This window comes from Rana temporaria, unplaced genomic scaffold (assembly GCF_905171775.1).
Source record: "Rana temporaria unplaced genomic scaffold, aRanTem1.1, whole genome shotgun sequence".
In the NCBI taxonomy this organism is placed as follows: Eukaryota; Metazoa; Chordata; class Amphibia; order Anura; family Ranidae; genus Rana; species Rana temporaria.
In genome coordinates, this window is record NW_024404551.1 from 74,897 (window position 1) to 93,630 (window position 18,734).

The 18,734-nt window shown below is 51.6% G+C and overlaps 89 non-coding genes across 89 annotated transcripts; all 89 read left to right on the forward strand.

The window, feature by feature from the left end:
* Nucleotides 1-19: 19 nt before the first annotated feature.
* Nucleotides 20-138, forward strand: LOC120922459. The gene has a single exon (XR_005745359.1). It is a non-coding gene; the product is annotated as a 5S ribosomal RNA (ribosomal RNA).
* Nucleotides 139-238: 100 nt separating this feature from the next.
* Nucleotides 239-357, forward strand: LOC120922232. The gene has a single exon (XR_005745138.1). It is a non-coding gene; the product is annotated as a 5S ribosomal RNA (ribosomal RNA).
* Nucleotides 358-457: 100 nt separating this feature from the next.
* Nucleotides 458-576, forward strand: LOC120922233. Its single transcript, XR_005745139.1, has one exon. It is a non-coding gene; the product is annotated as a 5S ribosomal RNA (ribosomal RNA).
* Nucleotides 577-666: 90 nt separating this feature from the next.
* On the forward strand, nucleotides 667-785 carry LOC120922440. The gene has a single exon (XR_005745341.1). It is a non-coding gene; the product is annotated as a 5S ribosomal RNA (ribosomal RNA).
* Nucleotides 786-876: 91 nt separating this feature from the next.
* Nucleotides 877-995, forward strand: LOC120922448. Its single transcript, XR_005745348.1, has one exon. It is a non-coding gene; the product is annotated as a 5S ribosomal RNA (ribosomal RNA).
* Nucleotides 996-1,094: 99 nt separating this feature from the next.
* On the forward strand, nucleotides 1,095-1,213 carry LOC120922338. Its single transcript, XR_005745243.1, has one exon. It is a non-coding gene; the product is annotated as a 5S ribosomal RNA (ribosomal RNA).
* A 90-nt stretch (nucleotides 1,214-1,303) lies between these two features.
* On the forward strand, nucleotides 1,304-1,422 carry LOC120922443. The gene has a single exon (XR_005745343.1). It is a non-coding gene; the product is annotated as a 5S ribosomal RNA (ribosomal RNA).
* A 90-nt stretch (nucleotides 1,423-1,512) lies between these two features.
* On the forward strand, nucleotides 1,513-1,631 carry LOC120922339. Its single transcript, XR_005745244.1, has one exon. It is a non-coding gene; the product is annotated as a 5S ribosomal RNA (ribosomal RNA).
* Nucleotides 1,632-1,721: 90 nt separating this feature from the next.
* Nucleotides 1,722-1,840, forward strand: LOC120922340. The gene has a single exon (XR_005745245.1). It is a non-coding gene; the product is annotated as a 5S ribosomal RNA (ribosomal RNA).
* A 90-nt stretch (nucleotides 1,841-1,930) lies between these two features.
* LOC120922439 lies at nucleotides 1,931-2,049 on the forward strand. Its single transcript, XR_005745340.1, has one exon. It is a non-coding gene; the product is annotated as a 5S ribosomal RNA (ribosomal RNA).
* A 90-nt stretch (nucleotides 2,050-2,139) lies between these two features.
* On the forward strand, nucleotides 2,140-2,258 carry LOC120922341. The gene has a single exon (XR_005745246.1). It is a non-coding gene; the product is annotated as a 5S ribosomal RNA (ribosomal RNA).
* Nucleotides 2,259-2,348: 90 nt separating this feature from the next.
* LOC120922342 lies at nucleotides 2,349-2,467 on the forward strand. The gene has a single exon (XR_005745247.1). It is a non-coding gene; the product is annotated as a 5S ribosomal RNA (ribosomal RNA).
* Nucleotides 2,468-2,557: 90 nt separating this feature from the next.
* LOC120922343 lies at nucleotides 2,558-2,676 on the forward strand. Its single transcript, XR_005745248.1, has one exon. It is a non-coding gene; the product is annotated as a 5S ribosomal RNA (ribosomal RNA).
* Nucleotides 2,677-2,766: 90 nt separating this feature from the next.
* Nucleotides 2,767-2,885, forward strand: LOC120922345. Its single transcript, XR_005745250.1, has one exon. It is a non-coding gene; the product is annotated as a 5S ribosomal RNA (ribosomal RNA).
* Nucleotides 2,886-2,975: 90 nt separating this feature from the next.
* Nucleotides 2,976-3,094, forward strand: LOC120922346. Its single transcript, XR_005745251.1, has one exon. It is a non-coding gene; the product is annotated as a 5S ribosomal RNA (ribosomal RNA).
* Nucleotides 3,095-3,184: 90 nt separating this feature from the next.
* Nucleotides 3,185-3,303, forward strand: LOC120922450. The gene has a single exon (XR_005745350.1). It is a non-coding gene; the product is annotated as a 5S ribosomal RNA (ribosomal RNA).
* A 90-nt stretch (nucleotides 3,304-3,393) lies between these two features.
* LOC120922347 lies at nucleotides 3,394-3,512 on the forward strand. The gene has a single exon (XR_005745252.1). It is a non-coding gene; the product is annotated as a 5S ribosomal RNA (ribosomal RNA).
* A 90-nt stretch (nucleotides 3,513-3,602) lies between these two features.
* Nucleotides 3,603-3,721, forward strand: LOC120922348. Its single transcript, XR_005745253.1, has one exon. It is a non-coding gene; the product is annotated as a 5S ribosomal RNA (ribosomal RNA).
* Nucleotides 3,722-3,811: 90 nt separating this feature from the next.
* LOC120922234 lies at nucleotides 3,812-3,930 on the forward strand. Its single transcript, XR_005745140.1, has one exon. It is a non-coding gene; the product is annotated as a 5S ribosomal RNA (ribosomal RNA).
* Nucleotides 3,931-4,019: 89 nt separating this feature from the next.
* LOC120922349 lies at nucleotides 4,020-4,138 on the forward strand. Its single transcript, XR_005745254.1, has one exon. It is a non-coding gene; the product is annotated as a 5S ribosomal RNA (ribosomal RNA).
* A 90-nt stretch (nucleotides 4,139-4,228) lies between these two features.
* Nucleotides 4,229-4,347, forward strand: LOC120922350. Its single transcript, XR_005745255.1, has one exon. It is a non-coding gene; the product is annotated as a 5S ribosomal RNA (ribosomal RNA).
* A 90-nt stretch (nucleotides 4,348-4,437) lies between these two features.
* On the forward strand, nucleotides 4,438-4,556 carry LOC120922351. Its single transcript, XR_005745256.1, has one exon. It is a non-coding gene; the product is annotated as a 5S ribosomal RNA (ribosomal RNA).
* Nucleotides 4,557-4,646: 90 nt separating this feature from the next.
* On the forward strand, nucleotides 4,647-4,765 carry LOC120922352. Its single transcript, XR_005745257.1, has one exon. It is a non-coding gene; the product is annotated as a 5S ribosomal RNA (ribosomal RNA).
* Nucleotides 4,766-4,855: 90 nt separating this feature from the next.
* LOC120922353 lies at nucleotides 4,856-4,974 on the forward strand. Its single transcript, XR_005745258.1, has one exon. It is a non-coding gene; the product is annotated as a 5S ribosomal RNA (ribosomal RNA).
* A 90-nt stretch (nucleotides 4,975-5,064) lies between these two features.
* LOC120922354 lies at nucleotides 5,065-5,183 on the forward strand. Its single transcript, XR_005745259.1, has one exon. It is a non-coding gene; the product is annotated as a 5S ribosomal RNA (ribosomal RNA).
* A 90-nt stretch (nucleotides 5,184-5,273) lies between these two features.
* Nucleotides 5,274-5,392, forward strand: LOC120922356. Its single transcript, XR_005745261.1, has one exon. It is a non-coding gene; the product is annotated as a 5S ribosomal RNA (ribosomal RNA).
* Nucleotides 5,393-5,482: 90 nt separating this feature from the next.
* LOC120922357 lies at nucleotides 5,483-5,601 on the forward strand. Its single transcript, XR_005745262.1, has one exon. It is a non-coding gene; the product is annotated as a 5S ribosomal RNA (ribosomal RNA).
* Nucleotides 5,602-5,691: 90 nt separating this feature from the next.
* On the forward strand, nucleotides 5,692-5,810 carry LOC120922358. Its single transcript, XR_005745263.1, has one exon. It is a non-coding gene; the product is annotated as a 5S ribosomal RNA (ribosomal RNA).
* Nucleotides 5,811-5,900: 90 nt separating this feature from the next.
* On the forward strand, nucleotides 5,901-6,019 carry LOC120922359. Its single transcript, XR_005745264.1, has one exon. It is a non-coding gene; the product is annotated as a 5S ribosomal RNA (ribosomal RNA).
* Nucleotides 6,020-6,109: 90 nt separating this feature from the next.
* On the forward strand, nucleotides 6,110-6,228 carry LOC120922360. Its single transcript, XR_005745265.1, has one exon. It is a non-coding gene; the product is annotated as a 5S ribosomal RNA (ribosomal RNA).
* A 90-nt stretch (nucleotides 6,229-6,318) lies between these two features.
* LOC120922361 lies at nucleotides 6,319-6,437 on the forward strand. Its single transcript, XR_005745266.1, has one exon. It is a non-coding gene; the product is annotated as a 5S ribosomal RNA (ribosomal RNA).
* A 90-nt stretch (nucleotides 6,438-6,527) lies between these two features.
* On the forward strand, nucleotides 6,528-6,646 carry LOC120922362. The gene has a single exon (XR_005745267.1). It is a non-coding gene; the product is annotated as a 5S ribosomal RNA (ribosomal RNA).
* Nucleotides 6,647-6,736: 90 nt separating this feature from the next.
* Nucleotides 6,737-6,855, forward strand: LOC120922363. Its single transcript, XR_005745268.1, has one exon. It is a non-coding gene; the product is annotated as a 5S ribosomal RNA (ribosomal RNA).
* Nucleotides 6,856-6,945: 90 nt separating this feature from the next.
* Nucleotides 6,946-7,064, forward strand: LOC120922364. The gene has a single exon (XR_005745269.1). It is a non-coding gene; the product is annotated as a 5S ribosomal RNA (ribosomal RNA).
* A 90-nt stretch (nucleotides 7,065-7,154) lies between these two features.
* Nucleotides 7,155-7,273, forward strand: LOC120922365. The gene has a single exon (XR_005745270.1). It is a non-coding gene; the product is annotated as a 5S ribosomal RNA (ribosomal RNA).
* A 90-nt stretch (nucleotides 7,274-7,363) lies between these two features.
* LOC120922367 lies at nucleotides 7,364-7,482 on the forward strand. Its single transcript, XR_005745272.1, has one exon. It is a non-coding gene; the product is annotated as a 5S ribosomal RNA (ribosomal RNA).
* A 90-nt stretch (nucleotides 7,483-7,572) lies between these two features.
* LOC120922369 lies at nucleotides 7,573-7,691 on the forward strand. Its single transcript, XR_005745273.1, has one exon. It is a non-coding gene; the product is annotated as a 5S ribosomal RNA (ribosomal RNA).
* A 90-nt stretch (nucleotides 7,692-7,781) lies between these two features.
* LOC120922370 lies at nucleotides 7,782-7,900 on the forward strand. Its single transcript, XR_005745274.1, has one exon. It is a non-coding gene; the product is annotated as a 5S ribosomal RNA (ribosomal RNA).
* Nucleotides 7,901-7,990: 90 nt separating this feature from the next.
* LOC120922371 lies at nucleotides 7,991-8,109 on the forward strand. Its single transcript, XR_005745275.1, has one exon. It is a non-coding gene; the product is annotated as a 5S ribosomal RNA (ribosomal RNA).
* A 90-nt stretch (nucleotides 8,110-8,199) lies between these two features.
* Nucleotides 8,200-8,318, forward strand: LOC120922372. The gene has a single exon (XR_005745276.1). It is a non-coding gene; the product is annotated as a 5S ribosomal RNA (ribosomal RNA).
* A 90-nt stretch (nucleotides 8,319-8,408) lies between these two features.
* On the forward strand, nucleotides 8,409-8,527 carry LOC120922373. The gene has a single exon (XR_005745277.1). It is a non-coding gene; the product is annotated as a 5S ribosomal RNA (ribosomal RNA).
* Nucleotides 8,528-8,617: 90 nt separating this feature from the next.
* Nucleotides 8,618-8,736, forward strand: LOC120922374. The gene has a single exon (XR_005745278.1). It is a non-coding gene; the product is annotated as a 5S ribosomal RNA (ribosomal RNA).
* Nucleotides 8,737-8,826: 90 nt separating this feature from the next.
* Nucleotides 8,827-8,945, forward strand: LOC120922375. The gene has a single exon (XR_005745279.1). It is a non-coding gene; the product is annotated as a 5S ribosomal RNA (ribosomal RNA).
* Nucleotides 8,946-9,035: 90 nt separating this feature from the next.
* LOC120922376 lies at nucleotides 9,036-9,154 on the forward strand. Its single transcript, XR_005745280.1, has one exon. It is a non-coding gene; the product is annotated as a 5S ribosomal RNA (ribosomal RNA).
* Nucleotides 9,155-9,244: 90 nt separating this feature from the next.
* LOC120922377 lies at nucleotides 9,245-9,363 on the forward strand. The gene has a single exon (XR_005745281.1). It is a non-coding gene; the product is annotated as a 5S ribosomal RNA (ribosomal RNA).
* A 90-nt stretch (nucleotides 9,364-9,453) lies between these two features.
* Nucleotides 9,454-9,572, forward strand: LOC120922379. The gene has a single exon (XR_005745283.1). It is a non-coding gene; the product is annotated as a 5S ribosomal RNA (ribosomal RNA).
* A 90-nt stretch (nucleotides 9,573-9,662) lies between these two features.
* On the forward strand, nucleotides 9,663-9,781 carry LOC120922380. Its single transcript, XR_005745284.1, has one exon. It is a non-coding gene; the product is annotated as a 5S ribosomal RNA (ribosomal RNA).
* Nucleotides 9,782-9,871: 90 nt separating this feature from the next.
* Nucleotides 9,872-9,990, forward strand: LOC120922381. Its single transcript, XR_005745285.1, has one exon. It is a non-coding gene; the product is annotated as a 5S ribosomal RNA (ribosomal RNA).
* A 90-nt stretch (nucleotides 9,991-10,080) lies between these two features.
* Nucleotides 10,081-10,199, forward strand: LOC120922382. Its single transcript, XR_005745286.1, has one exon. It is a non-coding gene; the product is annotated as a 5S ribosomal RNA (ribosomal RNA).
* A 90-nt stretch (nucleotides 10,200-10,289) lies between these two features.
* On the forward strand, nucleotides 10,290-10,408 carry LOC120922383. Its single transcript, XR_005745287.1, has one exon. It is a non-coding gene; the product is annotated as a 5S ribosomal RNA (ribosomal RNA).
* A 90-nt stretch (nucleotides 10,409-10,498) lies between these two features.
* On the forward strand, nucleotides 10,499-10,617 carry LOC120922385. The gene has a single exon (XR_005745288.1). It is a non-coding gene; the product is annotated as a 5S ribosomal RNA (ribosomal RNA).
* Nucleotides 10,618-10,707: 90 nt separating this feature from the next.
* Nucleotides 10,708-10,826, forward strand: LOC120922386. Its single transcript, XR_005745289.1, has one exon. It is a non-coding gene; the product is annotated as a 5S ribosomal RNA (ribosomal RNA).
* A 90-nt stretch (nucleotides 10,827-10,916) lies between these two features.
* On the forward strand, nucleotides 10,917-11,035 carry LOC120922387. Its single transcript, XR_005745290.1, has one exon. It is a non-coding gene; the product is annotated as a 5S ribosomal RNA (ribosomal RNA).
* Nucleotides 11,036-11,125: 90 nt separating this feature from the next.
* On the forward strand, nucleotides 11,126-11,244 carry LOC120922388. The gene has a single exon (XR_005745291.1). It is a non-coding gene; the product is annotated as a 5S ribosomal RNA (ribosomal RNA).
* Nucleotides 11,245-11,334: 90 nt separating this feature from the next.
* LOC120922389 lies at nucleotides 11,335-11,453 on the forward strand. Its single transcript, XR_005745292.1, has one exon. It is a non-coding gene; the product is annotated as a 5S ribosomal RNA (ribosomal RNA).
* A 90-nt stretch (nucleotides 11,454-11,543) lies between these two features.
* LOC120922391 lies at nucleotides 11,544-11,662 on the forward strand. Its single transcript, XR_005745294.1, has one exon. It is a non-coding gene; the product is annotated as a 5S ribosomal RNA (ribosomal RNA).
* A 90-nt stretch (nucleotides 11,663-11,752) lies between these two features.
* LOC120922392 lies at nucleotides 11,753-11,871 on the forward strand. The gene has a single exon (XR_005745295.1). It is a non-coding gene; the product is annotated as a 5S ribosomal RNA (ribosomal RNA).
* Nucleotides 11,872-11,961: 90 nt separating this feature from the next.
* Nucleotides 11,962-12,080, forward strand: LOC120922393. The gene has a single exon (XR_005745296.1). It is a non-coding gene; the product is annotated as a 5S ribosomal RNA (ribosomal RNA).
* Nucleotides 12,081-12,170: 90 nt separating this feature from the next.
* Nucleotides 12,171-12,289, forward strand: LOC120922394. Its single transcript, XR_005745297.1, has one exon. It is a non-coding gene; the product is annotated as a 5S ribosomal RNA (ribosomal RNA).
* A 90-nt stretch (nucleotides 12,290-12,379) lies between these two features.
* Nucleotides 12,380-12,498, forward strand: LOC120922395. Its single transcript, XR_005745298.1, has one exon. It is a non-coding gene; the product is annotated as a 5S ribosomal RNA (ribosomal RNA).
* A 90-nt stretch (nucleotides 12,499-12,588) lies between these two features.
* LOC120922396 lies at nucleotides 12,589-12,707 on the forward strand. Its single transcript, XR_005745299.1, has one exon. It is a non-coding gene; the product is annotated as a 5S ribosomal RNA (ribosomal RNA).
* A 90-nt stretch (nucleotides 12,708-12,797) lies between these two features.
* Nucleotides 12,798-12,916, forward strand: LOC120922397. The gene has a single exon (XR_005745300.1). It is a non-coding gene; the product is annotated as a 5S ribosomal RNA (ribosomal RNA).
* Nucleotides 12,917-13,006: 90 nt separating this feature from the next.
* LOC120922398 lies at nucleotides 13,007-13,125 on the forward strand. Its single transcript, XR_005745301.1, has one exon. It is a non-coding gene; the product is annotated as a 5S ribosomal RNA (ribosomal RNA).
* Nucleotides 13,126-13,215: 90 nt separating this feature from the next.
* On the forward strand, nucleotides 13,216-13,334 carry LOC120922399. Its single transcript, XR_005745302.1, has one exon. It is a non-coding gene; the product is annotated as a 5S ribosomal RNA (ribosomal RNA).
* Nucleotides 13,335-13,424: 90 nt separating this feature from the next.
* On the forward strand, nucleotides 13,425-13,543 carry LOC120922401. The gene has a single exon (XR_005745303.1). It is a non-coding gene; the product is annotated as a 5S ribosomal RNA (ribosomal RNA).
* A 90-nt stretch (nucleotides 13,544-13,633) lies between these two features.
* LOC120922403 lies at nucleotides 13,634-13,752 on the forward strand. Its single transcript, XR_005745305.1, has one exon. It is a non-coding gene; the product is annotated as a 5S ribosomal RNA (ribosomal RNA).
* Nucleotides 13,753-13,842: 90 nt separating this feature from the next.
* LOC120922404 lies at nucleotides 13,843-13,961 on the forward strand. The gene has a single exon (XR_005745306.1). It is a non-coding gene; the product is annotated as a 5S ribosomal RNA (ribosomal RNA).
* Nucleotides 13,962-14,051: 90 nt separating this feature from the next.
* On the forward strand, nucleotides 14,052-14,170 carry LOC120922405. The gene has a single exon (XR_005745307.1). It is a non-coding gene; the product is annotated as a 5S ribosomal RNA (ribosomal RNA).
* Nucleotides 14,171-14,260: 90 nt separating this feature from the next.
* Nucleotides 14,261-14,379, forward strand: LOC120922406. Its single transcript, XR_005745308.1, has one exon. It is a non-coding gene; the product is annotated as a 5S ribosomal RNA (ribosomal RNA).
* A 90-nt stretch (nucleotides 14,380-14,469) lies between these two features.
* LOC120922407 lies at nucleotides 14,470-14,588 on the forward strand. Its single transcript, XR_005745309.1, has one exon. It is a non-coding gene; the product is annotated as a 5S ribosomal RNA (ribosomal RNA).
* Nucleotides 14,589-14,678: 90 nt separating this feature from the next.
* Nucleotides 14,679-14,797, forward strand: LOC120922408. The gene has a single exon (XR_005745310.1). It is a non-coding gene; the product is annotated as a 5S ribosomal RNA (ribosomal RNA).
* A 90-nt stretch (nucleotides 14,798-14,887) lies between these two features.
* Nucleotides 14,888-15,006, forward strand: LOC120922409. Its single transcript, XR_005745311.1, has one exon. It is a non-coding gene; the product is annotated as a 5S ribosomal RNA (ribosomal RNA).
* A 90-nt stretch (nucleotides 15,007-15,096) lies between these two features.
* Nucleotides 15,097-15,215, forward strand: LOC120922410. Its single transcript, XR_005745312.1, has one exon. It is a non-coding gene; the product is annotated as a 5S ribosomal RNA (ribosomal RNA).
* A 90-nt stretch (nucleotides 15,216-15,305) lies between these two features.
* On the forward strand, nucleotides 15,306-15,424 carry LOC120922411. Its single transcript, XR_005745313.1, has one exon. It is a non-coding gene; the product is annotated as a 5S ribosomal RNA (ribosomal RNA).
* Nucleotides 15,425-15,514: 90 nt separating this feature from the next.
* LOC120922412 lies at nucleotides 15,515-15,633 on the forward strand. The gene has a single exon (XR_005745314.1). It is a non-coding gene; the product is annotated as a 5S ribosomal RNA (ribosomal RNA).
* Nucleotides 15,634-15,723: 90 nt separating this feature from the next.
* Nucleotides 15,724-15,842, forward strand: LOC120922414. Its single transcript, XR_005745316.1, has one exon. It is a non-coding gene; the product is annotated as a 5S ribosomal RNA (ribosomal RNA).
* A 90-nt stretch (nucleotides 15,843-15,932) lies between these two features.
* Nucleotides 15,933-16,051, forward strand: LOC120922415. The gene has a single exon (XR_005745317.1). It is a non-coding gene; the product is annotated as a 5S ribosomal RNA (ribosomal RNA).
* A 90-nt stretch (nucleotides 16,052-16,141) lies between these two features.
* On the forward strand, nucleotides 16,142-16,260 carry LOC120922417. Its single transcript, XR_005745318.1, has one exon. It is a non-coding gene; the product is annotated as a 5S ribosomal RNA (ribosomal RNA).
* A 90-nt stretch (nucleotides 16,261-16,350) lies between these two features.
* LOC120922418 lies at nucleotides 16,351-16,469 on the forward strand. Its single transcript, XR_005745319.1, has one exon. It is a non-coding gene; the product is annotated as a 5S ribosomal RNA (ribosomal RNA).
* A 90-nt stretch (nucleotides 16,470-16,559) lies between these two features.
* On the forward strand, nucleotides 16,560-16,678 carry LOC120922419. Its single transcript, XR_005745320.1, has one exon. It is a non-coding gene; the product is annotated as a 5S ribosomal RNA (ribosomal RNA).
* Nucleotides 16,679-16,768: 90 nt separating this feature from the next.
* On the forward strand, nucleotides 16,769-16,887 carry LOC120922421. The gene has a single exon (XR_005745322.1). It is a non-coding gene; the product is annotated as a 5S ribosomal RNA (ribosomal RNA).
* A 90-nt stretch (nucleotides 16,888-16,977) lies between these two features.
* On the forward strand, nucleotides 16,978-17,096 carry LOC120922422. The gene has a single exon (XR_005745323.1). It is a non-coding gene; the product is annotated as a 5S ribosomal RNA (ribosomal RNA).
* A 90-nt stretch (nucleotides 17,097-17,186) lies between these two features.
* LOC120922423 lies at nucleotides 17,187-17,305 on the forward strand. Its single transcript, XR_005745324.1, has one exon. It is a non-coding gene; the product is annotated as a 5S ribosomal RNA (ribosomal RNA).
* A 90-nt stretch (nucleotides 17,306-17,395) lies between these two features.
* LOC120922424 lies at nucleotides 17,396-17,514 on the forward strand. Its single transcript, XR_005745325.1, has one exon. It is a non-coding gene; the product is annotated as a 5S ribosomal RNA (ribosomal RNA).
* A 90-nt stretch (nucleotides 17,515-17,604) lies between these two features.
* On the forward strand, nucleotides 17,605-17,723 carry LOC120922425. Its single transcript, XR_005745326.1, has one exon. It is a non-coding gene; the product is annotated as a 5S ribosomal RNA (ribosomal RNA).
* Nucleotides 17,724-17,813: 90 nt separating this feature from the next.
* On the forward strand, nucleotides 17,814-17,932 carry LOC120922427. Its single transcript, XR_005745328.1, has one exon. It is a non-coding gene; the product is annotated as a 5S ribosomal RNA (ribosomal RNA).
* Nucleotides 17,933-18,022: 90 nt separating this feature from the next.
* On the forward strand, nucleotides 18,023-18,141 carry LOC120922428. Its single transcript, XR_005745329.1, has one exon. It is a non-coding gene; the product is annotated as a 5S ribosomal RNA (ribosomal RNA).
* A 90-nt stretch (nucleotides 18,142-18,231) lies between these two features.
* LOC120922429 lies at nucleotides 18,232-18,350 on the forward strand. The gene has a single exon (XR_005745330.1). It is a non-coding gene; the product is annotated as a 5S ribosomal RNA (ribosomal RNA).
* Nucleotides 18,351-18,440: 90 nt separating this feature from the next.
* LOC120922430 lies at nucleotides 18,441-18,559 on the forward strand. The gene has a single exon (XR_005745331.1). It is a non-coding gene; the product is annotated as a 5S ribosomal RNA (ribosomal RNA).
* The last annotated feature ends 175 nt before the right edge of the window (nucleotides 18,560-18,734 follow it).

The window sequence follows — 18,734 nt, forward strand, 5'->3', positions numbered from 1 at the left end:
AAGGACAGCCATGGTTATCGCCTACGGCCACATCACCTTGAAAGCGCCCGATTTCGTCTGATCTCGGAGGCTAAGCAAGGTCGGGCCTGTTTAGTACCTGGATGGGAGACCACCTGGGAATACCAGGTGCTATAGGCTTTTTTGTTTTGGTTGTTGTGGTGGAGTCCTTGAATCTCTTTTTTTCCCCAGTCTTTCTTCCATGCTATCTTCAAGAGAGTTAAGGACAGCCATGGTTATCGCCTACGGCCACATCACCCTGAAAGCGCCCGATCTCGTCTGATCTCGGAGGCTAAGCAGGGTCGGGCCTGGTTAGTACCTGGATGGGAGACCGCCTGGGAATACCAGGTGCTGTAGGCTTTTTTGTTTTGGTTGTTGTGGTGGAGTCCTTGAATCTCTTTTTTTCCCCAGTCTTTCTTCCATGCTATCTTCAAGAGAGTTAAGGACAGCCATGCTTATCGCCTACGGCCACATCACCCTGAAAGCGCCCGATCTCGTCTGATCTCGGAGGCTAAGCAGGGTCGGGCCTGGTTAGTACCTGGATGGGAGACCGCCTGGGAATACCAGGTGCTGTAGGCTTTTTTTGTTGTGGTGGAGTCTTGAATCTCTTTTTTCCCCAGTCTTTCTTCCATGCTATCTTCAAGAGAGTTAAGGACAGCCATGGTTATCGCCTACGGCCACATCACCTTGAAAGCGCCCGATCTCGTCTGATCTTGGAGGCTAAGCAAGGTCGGGCCTGGTTAGTACCTGGATGGGAGACCGCCTGGGAATACCAGGTGCTGTAGGCTTTTTTTGTTGTGGTGGAGTCTTGAATCTCTTTTTTTCCCCAGTCTTTCTTCCATGCTATCTTCAAGAGAGTTAAGGACAGCCATGGTTATCGCCTACGGCCACATCACCTTGAAAGCGCCCGATCTCGTCTGATCTCGGAGGCTAAGCAGGGTCGGGCCTGGTTAGTACCTGGATGGGAGACCACCTGGGAATACCAGGTGCTATAGGCTTTTTTGTTTTGGTTGTTGTGGTGGAGTCTTGAATCTCTTTTTTTCCCCAGTCTTTCTTCCATGCTATCTTCAAGAGAGTTAAGGACAGCCATGGTTATCGCCTACGGCCACATCACCTTGAAAGCGCCCGATCTCGTCTGATCTCGGAGGCTAAGCAGGGTCGGGCCTGGTTAGTACCTGGATGGGAGACCGCCTGGGAATACCAGGTGCTGTAGGCTTTTTTGTTTTGGTGGAGTCTTGAATCTCTTTTTTCCCCCAGTCTTTCTTCCATGCTATCTTCAAGAGAGTTAAGGACAGCCATGGTTATCGCCTACGGCCACATCACCTTGAAAGCGCCCGATCTCGTCTGATCTCGGAGGCTAAGCAGGGTCGGGCCTGGTTAGTACCTGGATGGGAGACCGCCTGGGAATACCAGGTGCTGTAGGTTTTTTTGTTTTGGTGGAGTCTTGAATCTCTTTTTTCCCCCAGTCTTTCTTCCATGCTATCTTCAAGAGAGTTAAGGACAGCCATGGTTATCGCCTACGGCCACATCACCTTGAAAGCGCCCGATCTCGTCTGATCTCGGAGGCTAAGCAGGGTCGGGCCTGGTTAGTACCTGGATGGGAGACCGCCTGGGAATACCAGGTGCTGTAGGCTTTTTTGTTTTGGTGGAGTCTTGAATCTCTTTTTTCCCCCAGTCTTTCTTCCATGCTATCTTCAAGAGAGTTAAGGACAGCCATGGTTATCGCCTACGGCCACATCACCTTGAAAGCGCCCGATCTCGTCTGATCTCGGAGGCTAAGCAGGGTCGGGCCTGGTTAGTACCTGGATGGGAGACCGCCTGGGAATACCAGGTGCTGTAGGCTTTTTTGTTTTGGTGGAGTCTTGAATCTCTTTTTTCCCCCAGTCTTTCTTCCATGCTATCTTCAAGAGAGTTAAGGACAGCCATGGTTATCGCCTACGGCCACATCACTTTGAAAGCGCCCGATCTCGTCTGATCTCGGAGGCTAAGCAGGGTCGGGCCTGGTTAGTACCTGGATGGGAGACCGCCTGGGAATACCAGGTGCTGTAGGCTTTTTTGTTTTGGTGGAGTCTTGAATCTCTTTTTTCCCCCAGTCTTTCTTCCATGCTATCTTCAAGAGAGTTAAGGACAGCCATGGTTATCGCCTACGGCCACATCACCTTGAAAGCGCCCGATCTCGTCTGATCTCGGAGGCTAAGCAGGGTCGGGCCTGGTTAGTACCTGGATGGGAGACCGCCTGGGAATACCAGGTGCTGTAGGCTTTTTTGTTTTGGTGGAGTCTTGAATCTCTTTTTTCCCCCAGTCTTTCTTCCATGCTATCTTCAAGAGAGTTAAGGACAGCCATGGTTATCGCCTACGGCCACATCACCTTGAAAGCGCCCGATCTCGTCTGATCTCGGAGGCTAAGCAGGGTCGGGCCTGGTTAGTACCTGGATGGGAGACCGCCTGGGAATACCAGGTGCTGTAGGCTTTTTTGTTTTGGTGGAGTCTTGAATCTCTTTTTTCCCCCAGTCTTTCTTCCATGCTATCTTCAAGAGAGTTAAGGACAGCCATGGTTATCGCCTACGGCCACATCACCTTGAAAGCGCCCGATCTCGTCTGATCTCGGAGGCTAAGCAGGGTCGGGCCTGGTTAGTACCTGGATGGGAGACCGCCTGGGAATACCAGGTGCTGTAGGCTTTTTTGTTTTGGTGGAGTCTTGAATCTCTTTTTTCCCCCAGTCTTTCTTCCATGCTATCTTCAAGAGAGTTAAGGACAGCCATGGTTATCGCCTACGGCCACATCACCTTGAAAGCGCCCGATCTCGTCTGATCTCGGAGGCTAAGCAGGGTCGGGCCTGGTTAGTACCTGGATGGGAGACCGCCTGGGAATACCAGGTGCTGTAGGCTTTTTTGTTTTGGTGGAGTCTTGAATCTCTTTTTTCCCCCAGTCTTTCTTCCATGCTATCTTCAAGAGAGTTAAGGACAGCCATGGTTATCGCCTACGGCCACATCACCTTGAAAGCGCCCGATCTCGTCTGATCTCGGAGGCTAAGCAGGGTCGGGCCTGGTTAGTACCTGGATGGGAGACCGCCTGGGAATACCAGGTGCTGTAGGCTTTTTTGTTTTGGTGGAGTCTTGAATCTCTTTTTTCCCCCAGTCTTTCTTCCATGCTATCTTCAAGAGAGTTAAGGACAGCCATGGTTATCGCCTACGACCACATCACCTTGAAAGCGCCCGATCTCGTCTGATCTCGGAGGCTAAGCAGGGTCGGGCCTGGTTAGTACCTGGATGGGAGACCGCCTGGGAATACCAGGTGCTGTAGGCTTTTTTGTTTTGGTGGAGTCTTGAATCTCTTTTTTCCCCCAGTCTTTCTTCCATGCTATCTTCAAGAGAGTTAAGGACAGCCATGGTTATCGCCTACGGCCACATCACCTTGAAAGCGCCCGATCTCGTCTGATCTCGGAGGCTAAGCAGGGTCGGGCCTGGTTAGTACCTGGATGGGAGACCGCCTGGGAATACCAGGTGCTGTAGGCTTTTTTGTTTTGGTGGAGTCTTGAATCTCTTTTTTCCCCCAGTCTTTCTTCCATGCTATCTTCAAGAGAGTTAAGGACAGCCATGGTTATCGCCTACGGCCACATCACCTTGAAAGCGCCCGATCTCGTCTGATCTCGGAGGCTAAGCAGGGTCGGGCCTGGTTAGTACCTGGATGGGAGACCGCCTGGGAATACCAGGTGCTGTAGGCTTTTTTGTTTTGGTGGAGTCTTGAATCTCTTTTTTCCCCCAGTCTTTCTTCCATGCTATCTTCAAGAGAGTTAAGGACAGCCATGGTTATCGCCTACGGCCACATCACCCTGAAAGCGCCCGATCTCGTCTGATCTCGGAGGCTAAGCAGGGTCGGGCCTGGTTAGTACCTGGATGGGAGACCGCCTGGGAATACCAGGTGCTGTAGGCTTTTTTGTTTTGGTGGAGTCTTGAATCTCTTTTTTCCCCAGTCTTTCTTCCATGCTATCTTCAAGAGAGTTAAGGACAGCCATGGTTATCGCCTACGGCCACATCACCTTGAAAGCGCCCGATCTCGTCTGATCTCGGAGGCTAAGCAGGGTCGGGCCTGGTTAGTACCTGGATGGGAGACCGCCTGGGAATACCAGGTGCTGTAGGCTTTTTTGTTTTGGTGGAGTCTTGAATCTCTTTTTTCCCCCAGTCTTTCTTCCATGCTATCTTCAAGAGAGTTAAGGACAGCCATGGTTATCGCCTACGGCCACATCACCTTGAAAGCGCCCGATCTCGTCTGATCTCGGAGGCTAAGCAGGGTCGGGCCTGGTTAGTACCTGGATGGGAGACCGCCTGGGAATACCAGGTGCTGTAGGCTTTTTTGTTTTGGTGGAGTCTTGAATCTCTTTTTTCCCCCAGTCTTTCTTCCATGCTATCTTCAAGAGAGTTAAGGACAGCCATGGTTATCGCCTACGGCCACATCACCTTGAAAGCGCCCGATCTCGTCTGATCTCGGAGGCTAAGCAGGGTCGGGCCTGGTTAGTACCTGGATGGGAGACCGCCTGGGAATACCAGGTGCTGTAGGCTTTTTTGTTTTGGTGGAGTCTTGAATCTCCTTTTTCCCCCAGTCTTTCTTCCATGCTATCTTCAAGAGAGTTAAGGACAGCCATGGTTATCGCCTACGGCCACATCACCTTGAAAGCGCCCGATCTCGTCTGATCTCGGAGGCTAAGCAGGGTCGGGCCTGGTTAGTACCTGGATGGGAGACCGCCTGGGAATACCAGGTGCTGTAGGCTTTTTTGTTTTGGTGGAGTCTTGAATCTCTTTTTTCCCCCAGTCTTTCTTCCATGCTATCTTCAAGAGAGTTAAGGACAGCCATGGTTATCGCCTACGGCCACATCACCTTGAAAGCGCCCGATCTCGTCTGATCTCGGAGGCTAAGCAGGGTCGGGCCTGGTTAGTACCTGGATGGGAGACCGCCTGGGAATACCAGGTGCTGTAGGCTTTTTTGTTTTGGTGGAGTCTTGAATCTCTTTTTTCCCCCAGTCTTTCTTCCATGCTATCTTCAAGAGAGTTAAGGACAGCCATGGTTATCGCCTACGGCCACATCACCTTGAAAGCGCCCGATCTCGTCTGATCTCGGAGGCTAAGCAGGGTCGGGCCTGGTTAGTACCTGGATGGGAGACCGCCTGGGAATACCAGGTGCTGTAGGCTTTTTTGTTTTGGTGGAGTCTTGAATCTCTTTTTTCCCCCAGTCTTTCTTCCATGCTATCTTCAAGAGAGTTAAGGACAGCCATGGTTATCGCCTACGGCCACATCACCTTGAAAGCGCCCGATCTCGTCTGATCTCGGAGGCTAAGCAGGGTCGGGCCTGGTTAGTACCTGGATGGGAGACCGCCTGGGAATACCAGGTGCTGTAGGCTTTTTTGTTTTGGTGGAGTCTTGAATCTCTTTTTTCCCCCAGTCTTTCTTCCATGCTATCTTCAAGAGAGTTAAGGACAGCCATGGTTATCGCCTACGGCCACATCACCTTGAAAGCGCCCGATCTCGTCTGATCTCGGAGGCTAAGCAGGGTCGGGCCTGGTTAGTACCTGGATGGGAGACCGCCTGGGAATACCAGGTGCTGTAGGCTTTTTTGTTTTGGTGGAGTCTTGAATCTCTTTTTTCCCCCAGTCTTTCTTCCATGCTATCTTCAAGAGAGTTAAGGACAGCCATGGTTATCGCCTACGGCCACATCACCTTGAAAGCGCCCGATCTCGTCTGATCTCGGAGGCTAAGCAGGGTCGGGCCTGGTTAGTACCTGGATGGGAGACCGCCTGGGAATACCAGGTGCTGTAGGCTTTTTTGTTTTGGTGGAGTCTTGAATCTCTTTTTTCCCCCAGTCTTTCTTCCATGCTATCTTCAAGAGAGTTAAGGACAGCCATGGTTATCGCCTACGGCCACATCACCTTGAAAGCGCCCGATCTCGTCTGATCTCGGAGGCTAAGCAGGGTCGGGCCTGGTTAGTACCTGGATGGGAGACCGCCTGGGAATACCAGGTGCTGTAGGCTTTTTTGTTTTGGTGGAGTCTTGAATCTCTTTTTTCCCCCAGTCTTTCTTCCATGCTATCTTCAAGAGAGTTAAGGACAGCCATGGTTATCGCCTACGGCCACATCACCTTGAAAGCGCCCGATCTCGTCTGATCTCGGAGGCTAAGCAGGGTCGGGCCTGGTTAGTACCTGGATGGGAGACCGCCTGGGAATACCAGGTGCTGTAGGCTTTTTTGTTTTGGTGGAGTCTTGAATCTCTTTTTTCCCCCAGTCTTTCTTCCATGCTATCTTCAAGAGAGTTAAGGACAGCCATGGTTATCGCCTACGGCCACATCACCTTGAAAGCGCCCGATCTCGTCTGATCTCGGAGGCTAAGCAGGGTCGGGCCTGGTTAGTACCTGGATGGGAGACCGCCTGGGAATACCAGGTGCTGTAGGCTTTTTTGTTTTGGTGGAGTCTTGAATCTCTTTTTTCCCCCAGTCTTTCTTCCATGCTATCTTCAAGAGAGTTAAGGACAGCCATGGTTATCGCCTACGGCCACATCACCTTGAAAGCGCCCGATCTCGTCTGATCTCGGAGGCTAAGCAGGGTCGGGCCTGGTTAGTACCTGGATGGGAGACCGCCTGGGAATACCAGGTGCTGTAGGCTTTTTTGTTTTGGTGGAGTCTTGAATCTCTTTTTTCCCCCAGTCTTTCTTCCATGCTATCTTCAAGAGAGTTAAGGACAGCCATGGTTATCGCCTACGGCCACATCACCTTGAAAGCGCCCGATCTCGTCTGATCTCGGAGGCTAAGCAGGGTCGGGCCTGGTTAGTACCTGGATGGGAGACCGCCTGGGAATACCAGGTGCTGTAGGCTTTTTTGTTTTGGTGGAGTCTTGAATCTCTTTTTTCCCCCAGTCTTTCTTCCATGCTATCTTCAAGAGAGTTAAGGACAGCCATGGTTATCGCCTACGGCCACATCACCTTGAAAGCGCCCGATCTCGTCTGATCTCGGAGGCTAAGCAGGGTCGGGCCTGGTTAGTACCTGGATGGGAGACCGCCTGGGAATACCAGGTGCTGTAGGCTTTTTTGTTTTGGTGGAGTCTTGAATCTCTTTTTTCCCCCAGTCTTTCTTCCATGCTATCTTCAAGAGAGTTAAGGACAGCCATGGTTATCGCCTACGGCCACATCACCTTGAAAGCGCCCGATCTCGTCTGATCTCGGAGGCTAAGCAGGGTCGGGCCTGGTTAGTACCTGGATGGGAGACCGCCTGGGAATACCAGGTGCTGTAGGCTTTTTTGTTTTGGTGGAGTCTTGAATCTCTTTTTTCCCCCAGTCTTTCTTCCATGCTATCTTCAAGAGAGTTAAGGACAGCCATGGTTATCGCCTACGGCCACATCACCTTGAAAGCGCCCGATCTCGTCTGATCTCGGAGGCTAAGCAGGGTCGGGCCTGGTTAGTACCTGGATGGGAGACCGCCTGGGAATACCAGGTGCTGTAGGCTTTTTTGTTTTGGTGGAGTCTTGAATCTCTTTTTTCCCCCAGTCTTTCTTCCATGCTATCTTCAAGAGAGTTAAGGACAGCCATGGTTATCGCCTACGGCCACATCACCTTGAAAGCGCCCGATCTCGTCTGATCTCGGAGGCTAAGCAGGGTCGGGCCTGGTTAGTACCTGGATGGGAGACCGCCTGGGAATACCAGGTGCTGTAGGCTTTTTTGTTTTGGTGGAGTCTTGAATCTCTTTTTTCCCCCAGTCTTTCTTCCATGCTATCTTCAAGAGAGTTAAGGACAGCCATGGTTATCGCCTACGGCCACATCACCTTGAAAGCGCCCGATCTCGTCTGATCTCGGAGGCTAAGCAGGGTCGGGCCTGGTTAGTACCTGGATGGGAGACCGCCTGGGAATACCAGGTGCTGTAGGCTTTTTTGTTTTGGTGGAGTCTTGAATCTCTTTTTTCCCCCAGTCTTTCTTCCATGCTATCTTCAAGAGAGTTAAGGACAGCCATGGTTATCGCCTACGGCCACATCACCTTGAAAGCGCCCGATCTCGTCTGATCTCGGAGGCTAAGCAGGGTCGGGCCTGGTTAGTACCTGGATGGGAGACCGCCTGGGAATACCAGGTGCTGTAGGCTTTTTTGTTTTGGTGGAGTCTTGAATCTCTTTTTTCCCCCAGTCTTTCTTCCATGCTATCTTCAAGAGAGTTAAGGACAGCCATGGTTATCGCCTACGGCCACATCACCTTGAAAGCGCCCGATCTCGTCTGATCTCGGAGGCTAAGCAGGGTCGGGCCTGGTTAGTACCTGGATGGGAGACCGCCTGGGAATACCAGGTGCTGTAGGCTTTTTTGTTTTGGTGGAGTCTTGAATCTCTTTTTTCCCCCAGTCTTTCTTCCATGCTATCTTCAAGAGAGTTAAGGACAGCCATGGTTATCGCCTACGGCCACATCACCTTGAAAGCGCCCGATCTCGTCTGATCTCGGAGGCTAAGCAGGGTCGGGCCTGGTTAGTACCTGGATGGGAGACCGCCTGGGAATACCAGGTGCTGTAGGCTTTTTTGTTTTGGTGGAGTCTTGAATCTCTTTTTTCCCCCAGTCTTTCTTCCATGCTATCTTCAAGAGAGTTAAGGACAGCCATGGTTATCGCCTACGGCCACATCACCTTGAAAGCGCCCGATCTCGTCTGATCTCGGAGGCTAAGCAGGGTCGGGCCTGGTTAGTACCTGGATGGGAGACCGCCTGGGAATACCAGGTGCTGTAGGCTTTTTTGTTTTGGTGGAGTCTTGAATCTCTTTTTTCCCCCAGTCTTTCTTCCATGCTATCTTCAAGAGAGTTAAGGACAGCCATGGTTATCGCCTACGGCCACATCACCTTGAAAGCGCCCGATCTCGTCTGATCTCGGAGGCTAAGCAGGGTCGGGCCTGGTTAGTACCTGGATGGGAGACCGCCTGGGAATACCAGGTGCTGTAGGCTTTTTTGTTTTGGTGGAGTCTTGAATCTCTTTTTTCCCCCAGTCTTTCTTCCATGCTATCTTCAAGAGAGTTAAGGACAGCCATGGTTATCGCCTACGGCCACATCACCTTGAAAGCGCCCGATCTCGTCTGATCTCGGAGGCTAAGCAGGGTCGGGCCTGGTTAGTACCTGGATGGGAGACCGCCTGGGAATACCAGGTGCTGTAGGCTTTTTTGTTTTGGTGGAGTCTTGAATCTCTTTTTTCCCCCAGTCTTTCTTCCATGCTATCTTCAAGAGAGTTAAGGACAGCCATGGTTATCGCCTACGGCCACATCACCTTGAAAGCGCCCGATCTCGTCTGATCTCGGAGGCTAAGCAGGGTCGGGCCTGGTTAGTACCTGGATGGGAGACCGCCTGGGAATACCAGGTGCTGTAGGCTTTTTTGTTTTGGTGGAGTCTTGAATCTCTTTTTTCCCCCAGTCTTTCTTCCATGCTATCTTCAAGAGAGTTAAGGACAGCCATGGTTATCGCCTACGGCCACATCACCTTGAAAGCGCCCGATCTCGTCTGATCTCGGAGGCTAAGCAGGGTCGGGCCTGGTTAGTACCTGGATGGGAGACCGCCTGGGAATACCAGGTGCTGTAGGCTTTTTTGTTTTGGTGGAGTCTTGAATCTCTTTTTTCCCCCAGTCTTTCTTCCATGCTATCTTCAAGAGAGTTAAGGACAGCCATGGTTATCGCCTACGGCCACATCACCTTGAAAGCGCCCGATCTCGTCTGATCTCGGAGGCTAAGCAGGGTCGGGCCTGGTTAGTACCTGGATGGGAGACCGCCTGGGAATACCAGGTGCTGTAGGCTTTTTTGTTTTGGTGGAGTCTTGAATCTCTTTTTTCCCCCAGTCTTTCTTCCATGCTATCTTCAAGAGAGTTAAGGACAGCCATGGTTATCGCCTACGGCCACATCACCTTGAAAGCGCCCGATCTCGTCTGATCTCGGAGGCTAAGCAGGGTCGGGCCTGGTTAGTACCTGGATGGGAGACCGCCTGGGAATACCAGGTGCTGTAGGCTTTTTTGTTTTGGTGGAGTCTTGAATCTCTTTTTTCCCCCAGTCTTTCTTCCATGCTATCTTCAAGAGAGTTAAGGACAGCCATGGTTATCGCCTACGGCCACATCACCTTGAAAGCGCCCGATCTCGTCTGATCTCGGAGGCTAAGCAGGGTCGGGCCTGGTTAGTACCTGGATGGGAGACCGCCTGGGAATACCAGGTGCTGTAGGCTTTTTTGTTTTGGTGGAGTCTTGAATCTCTTTTTTCCCCCAGTCTTTCTTCCATGCTATCTTCAAGAGAGTTAAGGACAGCCATGGTTATCGCCTACGGCCACATCACCTTGAAAGCGCCCGATCTCGTCTGATCTCGGAGGCTAAGCAGGGTCGGGCCTGGTTAGTACCTGGATGGGAGACCGCCTGGGAATACCAGGTGCTGTAGGCTTTTTTGTTTTGGTGGAGTCTTGAATCTCTTTTTTCCCCCAGTCTTTCTTCCATGCTATCTTCAAGAGAGTTAAGGACAGCCATGGTTATCGCCTACGGCCACATCACCTTGAAAGCGCCCGATCTCGTCTGATCTCGGAGGCTAAGCAGGGTCGGGCCTGGTTAGTACCTGGATGGGAGACCGCCTGGGAATACCAGGTGCTGTAGGCTTTTTTGTTTTGGTGGAGTCTTGAATCTCTTTTTTCCCCCAGTCTTTCTTCCATGCTATCTTCAAGAGAGTTAAGGACAGCCATGGTTATCGCCTACGGCCACATCACCTTGAAAGCGCCCGATCTCGTCTGATCTCGGAGGCTAAGCAGGGTCGGGCCTGGTTAGTACCTGGATGGGAGACCGCCTGGGAATACCAGGTGCTGTAGGCTTTTTTGTTTTGGTGGAGTCTTGAATCTCTTTTTTCCCCCAGTCTTTCTTCCATGCTATCTTCAAGAGAGTTAAGGACAGCCATGGTTATCGCCTACGGCCACATCACCTTGAAAGCGCCCGATCTCGTCTGATCTCGGAGGCTAAGCAGGGTCGGGCCTGGTTAGTACCTGGATGGGAGACCGCCTGGGAATACCAGGTGCTGTAGGCTTTTTTGTTTTGGTGGAGTCTTGAATCTCTTTTTTCCCCCAGTCTTTCTTCCATGCTATCTTCAAGAGAGTTAAGGACAGCCATGGTTATCGCCTACGGCCACATCACCTTGAAAGCGCCCGATCTCGTCTGATCTCGGAGGCTAAGCAGGGTCGGGCCTGGTTAGTACCTGGATGGGAGACCGCCTGGGAATACCAGGTGCTGTAGGCTTTTTTGTTTTGGTGGAGTCTTGAATCTCTTTTTTCCCCCAGTCTTTCTTCCATGCTATCTTCAAGAGAGTTAAGGACAGCCATGGTTATCGCCTACGGCCACATCACCTTGAAAGCGCCCGATCTCGTCTGATCTCGGAGGCTAAGCAGGGTCGGGCCTGGTTAGTACCTGGATGGGAGACCGCCTGGGAATACCAGGTGCTGTAGGCTTTTTTGTTTTGGTGGAGTCTTGAATCTCTTTTTTCCCCCAGTCTTTCTTCCATGCTATCTTCAAGAGAGTTAAGGACAGCCATGGTTATCGCCTACGGCCACATCACCTTGAAAGCGCCCGATCTCGTCTGATCTCGGAGGCTAAGCAGGGTCGGGCCTGGTTAGTACCTGGATGGGAGACCGCCTGGGAATACCAGGTGCTGTAGGCTTTTTTGTTTTGGTGGAGTCTTGAATCTCTTTTTTCCCCCAGTCTTTCTTCCATGCTATCTTCAAGAGAGTTAAGGACAGCCATGGTTATCGCCTACGGCCACATCACCTTGAAAGCGCCCGATCTCGTCTGATCTCGGAGGCTAAGCAGGGTCGGGCCTGGTTAGTACCTGGATGGGAGACCGCCTGGGAATACCAGGTGCTGTAGGCTTTTTTGTTTTGGTGGAGTCTTGAATCTCTTTTTTCCCCCAGTCTTTCTTCCATGCTATCTTCAAGAGAGTTAAGGACAGCCATGGTTATCGCCTACGGCCACATCACCTTGAAAGCGCCCGATCTCGTCTGATCTCGGAGGCTAAGCAGGGTCGGGCCTGGTTAGTACCTGGATGGGAGACCGCCTGGGAATACCAGGTGCTGTAGGCTTTTTTGTTTTGGTGGAGTCTTGAATCTCTTTTTTCCCCCAGTCTTTCTTCCATGCTATCTTCAAGAGAGTTAAGGACAGCCATGGTTATCGCCTACGGCCACATCACCTTGAAAGCGCCCGATCTCGTCTGATCTCGGAGGCTAAGCAGGGTCGGGCCTGGTTAGTACCTGGATGGGAGACCGCCTGGGAATACCAGGTGCTGTAGGCTTTTTTGTTTTGGTGGAGTCTTGAATCTCTTTTTTCCCCCAGTCTTTCTTCCATGCTATCTTCAAGAGAGTTAAGGACAGCCATGGTTATCGCCTACGGCCACATCACCTTGAAAGCGCCCGATCTCGTCTGATCTCGGAGGCTAAGCAGGGTCGGGCCTGGTTAGTACCTGGATGGGAGACCGCCTGGGAATACCAGGTGCTGTAGGCTTTTTTGTTTTGGTGGAGTCTTGAATCTCTTTTTTCCCCCAGTCTTTCTTCCATGCTATCTTCAAGAGAGTTAAGGACAGCCATGGTTATCGCCTACGGCCACATCACCTTGAAAGCGCCCGATCTCGTCTGATCTCGGAGGCTAAGCAGGGTCGGGCCTGGTTAGTACCTGGATGGGAGACCGCCTGGGAATACCAGGTGCTGTAGGCTTTTTTGTTTTGGTGGAGTCTTGAATCTCTTTTTTCCCCCAGTCTTTCTTCCATGCTATCTTCAAGAGAGTTAAGGACAGCCATGGTTATCGCCTACGGCCACATCACCTTGAAAGCGCCCGATCTCGTCTGATCTCGGAGGCTAAGCAGGGTCGGGCCTGGTTAGTACCTGGATGGGAGACCGCCTGGGAATACCAGGTGCTGTAGGCTTTTTTGTTTTGGTGGAGTCTTGAATCTCTTTTTTCCCCCAGTCTTTCTTCCATGCTATCTTCAAGAGAGTTAAGGACAGCCATGGTTATCGCCTACGGCCACATCACCTTGAAAGCGCCCGATCTCGTCTGATCTCGGAGGCTAAGCAGGGTCGGGCCTGGTTAGTACCTGGATGGGAGACCGCCTGGGAATACCAGGTGCTGTAGGCTTTTTTGTTTTGGTGGAGTCTTGAATCTCTTTTTTCCCCCAGTCTTTCTTCCATGCTATCTTCAAGAGAGTTAAGGACAGCCATGGTTATCGCCTACGGCCACATCACCTTGAAAGCGCCCGATCTCGTCTGATCTCGGAGGCTAAGCAGGGTCGGGCCTGGTTAGTACCTGGATGGGAGACCGCCTGGGAATACCAGGTGCTGTAGGCTTTTTTGTTTTGGTGGAGTCTTGAATCTCTTTTTTCCCCCAGTCTTTCTTCCATGCTATCTTCAAGAGAGTTAAGGACAGCCATGGTTATCGCCTACGGCCACATCACCTTGAAAGCGCCCGATCTCGTCTGATCTCGGAGGCTAAGCAGGGTCGGGCCTGGTTAGTACCTGGATGGGAGACCGCCTGGGAATACCAGGTGCTGTAGGCTTTTTTGTTTTGGTGGAGTCTTGAATCTCTTTTTTCCCCCAGTCTTTCTTCCATGCTATCTTCAAGAGAGTTAAGGACAGCCATGGTTATCGCCTACGGCCACATCACCTTGAAAGCGCCCGATCTCGTCTGATCTCGGAGGCTAAGCAGGGTCGGGCCTGGTTAGTACCTGGATGGGAGACCGCCTGGGAATACCAGGTGCTGTAGGCTTTTTTGTTTTGGTGGAGTCTTGAATCTCTTTTTTCCCCCAGTCTTTCTTCCATGCTATCTTCAAGAGAGTTAAGGACAGCCATGGTTATCGCCTACGGCCACATCACCTTGAAAGCGCCCGATCTCGTCTGATCTCGGAGGCTAAGCAGGGTCGGGCCTGGTTAGTACCTGGATGGGAGACCGCCTGGGAATACCAGGTGCTGTAGGCTTTTTTGTTTTGGTGGAGTCTTGAATCTCTTTTTTCCCCCAGTCTTTCTTCCATGCTATCTTCAAGAGAGTTAAGGACAGCCATGGTTATCGCCTACGGCCACATCACCTTGAAAGCGCCCGATCTCGTCTGATCTCGGAGGCTAAGCAGGGTCGGGCCTGGTTAGTACCTGGATGGGAGACCGCCTGGGAATACCAGGTGCTGTAGGCTTTTTTGTTTTGGTGGAGTCTTGAATCTCTTTTTTCCCCCAGTCTTTCTTCCATGCTATCTTCAAGAGAGTTAAGGACAGCCATGGTTATCGCCTACGGCCACATCACCTTGAAAGCGCCCGATCTCGTCTGATCTCGGAGGCTAAGCAGGGTCGGGCCTGGTTAGTACCTGGATGGGAGACCGCCTGGGAATACCAGGTGCTGTAGGCTTTTTTGTTTTGGTGGAGTCTTGAATCTCTTTTTTCCCCCAGTCTTTCTTCCATGCTATCTTCAAGAGAGTTAAGGACAGCCATGGTTATCGCCTACGGCCACATCACCTTGAAAGCGCCCGATCTCGTCTGATCTCGGAGGCTAAGCAGGGTCGGGCCTGGTTAGTACCTGGATGGGAGACCGCCTGGGAATACCAGGTGCTGTAGGCTTTTTTGTTTTGGTGGAGTCTTGAATCTCTTTTTTCCCCCAGTCTTTCTTCCATGCTATCTTCAAGAGAGTTAAGGACAGCCATGGTTATCGCCTACGGCCACATCACCTTGAAAGCGCCCGATCTCGTCTGATCTCGGAGGCTAAGCAGGGTCGGGCCTGGTTAGTACCTGGATGGGAGACCGCCTGGGAATACCAGGTGCTGTAGGCTTTTTTGTTTTGGTGGAGTCTTGAATCTCTTTTTTCCCCCAGTCTTTCTTCCATGCTATCTTCAAGAGAGTTAAGGACAGCCATGGTTATCGCCTACGGCCACATCACCTTGAAAGCGCCCGATCTCGTCTGATCTCGGAGGCTAAGCAGGGTCGGGCCTGGTTAGTACCTGGATGGGAGACCGCCTGGGAATACCAGGTGCTGTAGGCTTTTTTGTTTTGGTGGAGTCTTGAATCTCTTTTTTCCCCCAGTCTTTCTTCCATGCTATCTTCAAGAGAGTTAAGGACAGCCATGGTTATCGCCTACGGCCACATCACCTTGAAAGCGCCCGATCTCGTCTGATCTCGGAGGCTAAGCAGGGTCGGGCCTGGTTAGTACCTGGATGGGAGACCGCCTGGGAATACCAGGTGCTGTAGGCTTTTTTGTTTTGGTGGAGTCTTGAATCTCTTTTTTCCCCCAGTCTTTCTTCCATGCTATCTTCAAGAGAGTTAAGGACAGCCATGGTTATCGCCTACGGCCACATCACCTTGAAAGCGCCCGATCTCGTCTGATCTCGGAGGCTAAGCAGGGTCGGGCCTGGTTAGTACCTGGATGGGAGACCGCCTGGGAATACCAGGTGCTGTAGGCTTTTTTGTTTTGGTGGAGTCTTGAATCTCTTTTTTCCCCCAGTCTTTCTTCCATGCTATCTTCAAGAGAGTTAAGGACAGCCATGGTTATCGCCTACGGCCACATCACCTTGAAAGCGCCCGATCTCGTCTGATCTCGGAGGCTAAGCAGGGTCGGGCCTGGTTAGTACCTGGATGGGAGACCGCCTGGGAATACCAGGTGCTGTAGGCTTTTTTGTTTTGGTGGAGTCTTGAATCTCTTTTTTCCCCCAGTCTTTCTTCCATGCTATCTTCAAGAGAGTTAAGGACAGCCATGGTTATCGCCTACGGCCACATCACCTTGAAAGCGCCCGATCTCGTCTGATCTCGGAGGCTAAGCAGGGTCGGGCCTGGTTAGTACCTGGATGGGAGACCGCCTGGGAATACCAGGTGCTGTAGGCTTTTTTGTTTTGGTGGAGTCTTGAATCTCTTTTTTCCCCCAGTCTTTCTTCCATGCTATCTTCAAGAGAGTTAAGGACAGCCATGGTTATCGCCTACGGCCACATCACCTTGAAAGCGCCCGATCTCGTCTGATCTCGGAGGCTAAGCAGGGTCGGGCCTGGTTAGTACCTGGATGGGAGACCGCCTGGGAATACCAGGTGCTGTAGGCTTTTTTGTTTTGGTGGAGTCTTGAATCTCTTTTTTCCCCCAGTCTTTCTTCCATGCTATCTTCAAGAGAGTTAAGGACAGCCATGGTTATCGCCTACGGCCACATCACCTTGAAAGCGCCCGATCTCGTCTGATCTCGGAGGCTAAGCAGGGTCGGGCCTGGTTAGTACCTGGATGGGAGACCGCCTGGGAATACCAGGTGCTGTAGGCTTTTTTGTTTTGGTGGAGTCTTGAATCTCTTTTTTCCCCCAGTCTTTCTTCCATGCTATCTTCAAGAGAGTTAAGGACAGCCATGGTTATCGCCTACGGCCACATCACCTTGAAAGCGCCCGATCTCGTCTGATCTCGGAGGCTAAGCAGGGTCGGGCCTGGTTAGTACCTGGATGGGAGACCGCCTGGGAATACCAGGTGCTGTAGGCTTTTTTGTTTTGGTGGAGTCTTGAATCTCTTTTTTCCCCCAGTCTTTCTTCCATGCTATCTTCAAGAGAGTTAAGGACAGCCATGGTTATCGCCTACGGCCACATCACCTTGAAAGCGCCCGATCTCGTCTGATCTCGGAGGCTAAGCAGGGTCGGGCCTGGTTAGTACCTGGATGGGAGACCGCCTGGGAATACCAGGTGCTGTAGGCTTTTTTGTTTTGGTGGAGTCTTGAATCTCTTTTTTCCCCCAGTCTTTCTTCCATGCTATCTTCAAGAGAGTTAAGGACAGCCATGGTTATCGCCTACGGCCACATCACCTTGAAAGCGCCCGATCTCGTCTGATCTCGGAGGCTAAGCAGGGTCGGGCCTGGTTAGTACCTGGATGGGAGACCGCCTGGGAATACCAGGTGCTGTAGGCTTTTTTGTTTTGGTGGAGTCTTGAATCTCTTTTTTCCCCCAGTCTTTCTTCCATGCTATCTTCAAGAGAGTTAAGGACAGCCATGGTTATCGCCTACGGCCACATCACCTTGAAAGCGCCCGATCTCGTCTGATCTCGGAGGCTAAGCAGGGTCGGGCCTGGTTAGTACCTGGATGGGAGACCGCCTGGGAATACCAGGTGCTGTAGGCTTTTTTGTTTTGGTGGAGTCTTGAATCTCTTTTTTCCCCCAGTCTTTCTTCCATGCTATCTTCAAGAGAGTTAAGGACAGCCATGGTTATCGCCTACGGCCACATCACCTTGAAAGCGCCCGATCTCGTCTGATCTCGGAGGCTAAGCAGGGTCGGGCCTGGTTAGTACCTGGATGGGAGACCGCCTGGGAATACCAGGTGCTGTAGGCTTTTTTGTTTTGGTGGAGTCTTGAATCTCTTTTTTCCCCCAGTCTTTCTTCCATGCTATCTTCAAGAGAGTTAAGGACAGCCATGGTTATCGCCTACGGCCACATCACCTTGAAAGCGCCCGATCTCGTCTGATCTCGGAGGCTAAGCAGGGTCGGGCCTGGTTAGTACCTGGATGGGAGACCGCCTGGGAATACCAGGTGCTGTAGGCTTTTTTGTTTTGGTGGAGTCTTGAATCTCTTTTTTCCCCCAGTCTTTCTTCCATGCTATCTTCAAGAGAGTTAAGGACAGCCATGGTTATCGCCTACGGCCACATCACCTTGAAAGCGCCCGATCTCGTCTGATCTCGGAGGCTAAGCAGGGTCGGGCCTGGTTAGTACCTGGATGGGAGACCGCCTGGGAATACCAGGTGCTGTAGGCTTTTTTGTTTTGGTGGAGTCTTGAATCTCTTTTTTCCCCCAGTCTTTCTTCCATGCTATCTTCAAGAGAGTTAAGGACAGCCATGGTTATCGCCTACGGCCACATCACCTTGAAAGCGCCCGATCTCGTCTGATCTCGGAGGCTAAGCAGGGTCGGGCCTGGTTAGTACCTGGATGGGAGACCGCCTGGGAATACCAGGTGCTGTAGGCTTTTTTGTTTTGGTGGAGTCTTGAATCTCTTTTTTCCCCCAGTCTTTCTTCCATGCTATCTTCAAGAGAGTTAAGGACAGCCATGGTTATCGCCTACGGCCACATCACCTTGAAAGCGCCCGATCTCGTCTGATCTCGGAGGCTAAGCAGGGTCGGGCCTGGTTAGTACCTGGATGGGAGACCGCCTGGGAATACCAGGTGCTGTAGGCTTTTTTGTTTTGGTGGAGTCTTGAATCTCTTTTTTCCCCCAGTCTTTCTTCCATGCTATCTTCAAGAGAGTTAAGGACAGCCATGGTTATCGCCTACGGCCACATCACCTTGAAAGCGCCCGATCTCGTCTGATCTCGGAGGCTAAGCAGGGTCGGGCCTGGTTAGTACCTGGATGGGAGACCGCCTGGGAATACCAGGTGCTGTAGGCTTTTTTGTTTTGGTGGAGTCTTGAATCTCTTTTTTCCCCCAGTCTTTCTTCCATGCTATCTTCAAGAGAGTTAAGGACAGCCATGGTTATCGCCTACGGCCACATCACCTTGAAAGCGCCCGATCTCGTCTGATCTCGGAGGCTAAGCAGGGTCGGGCCTGGTTAGTACCTGGATGGGAGACCGCCTGGGAATACCAGGTGCTGTAGGCTTTTTTTGTTTTGGTGGAGTCTTGAATCTCTTTTTTCCCCCAGTCTTTCTTCCATGCTATCTTCAAGAGAGTTAAGGACAGCCATGGTTATCGCCTACGGCCACATCACCTTGAAAGCGCCCGATCTCGTCTGATCTCGGAGGCTAAGCAGGGTCGGGCCTGGTTAGTACCTGGAT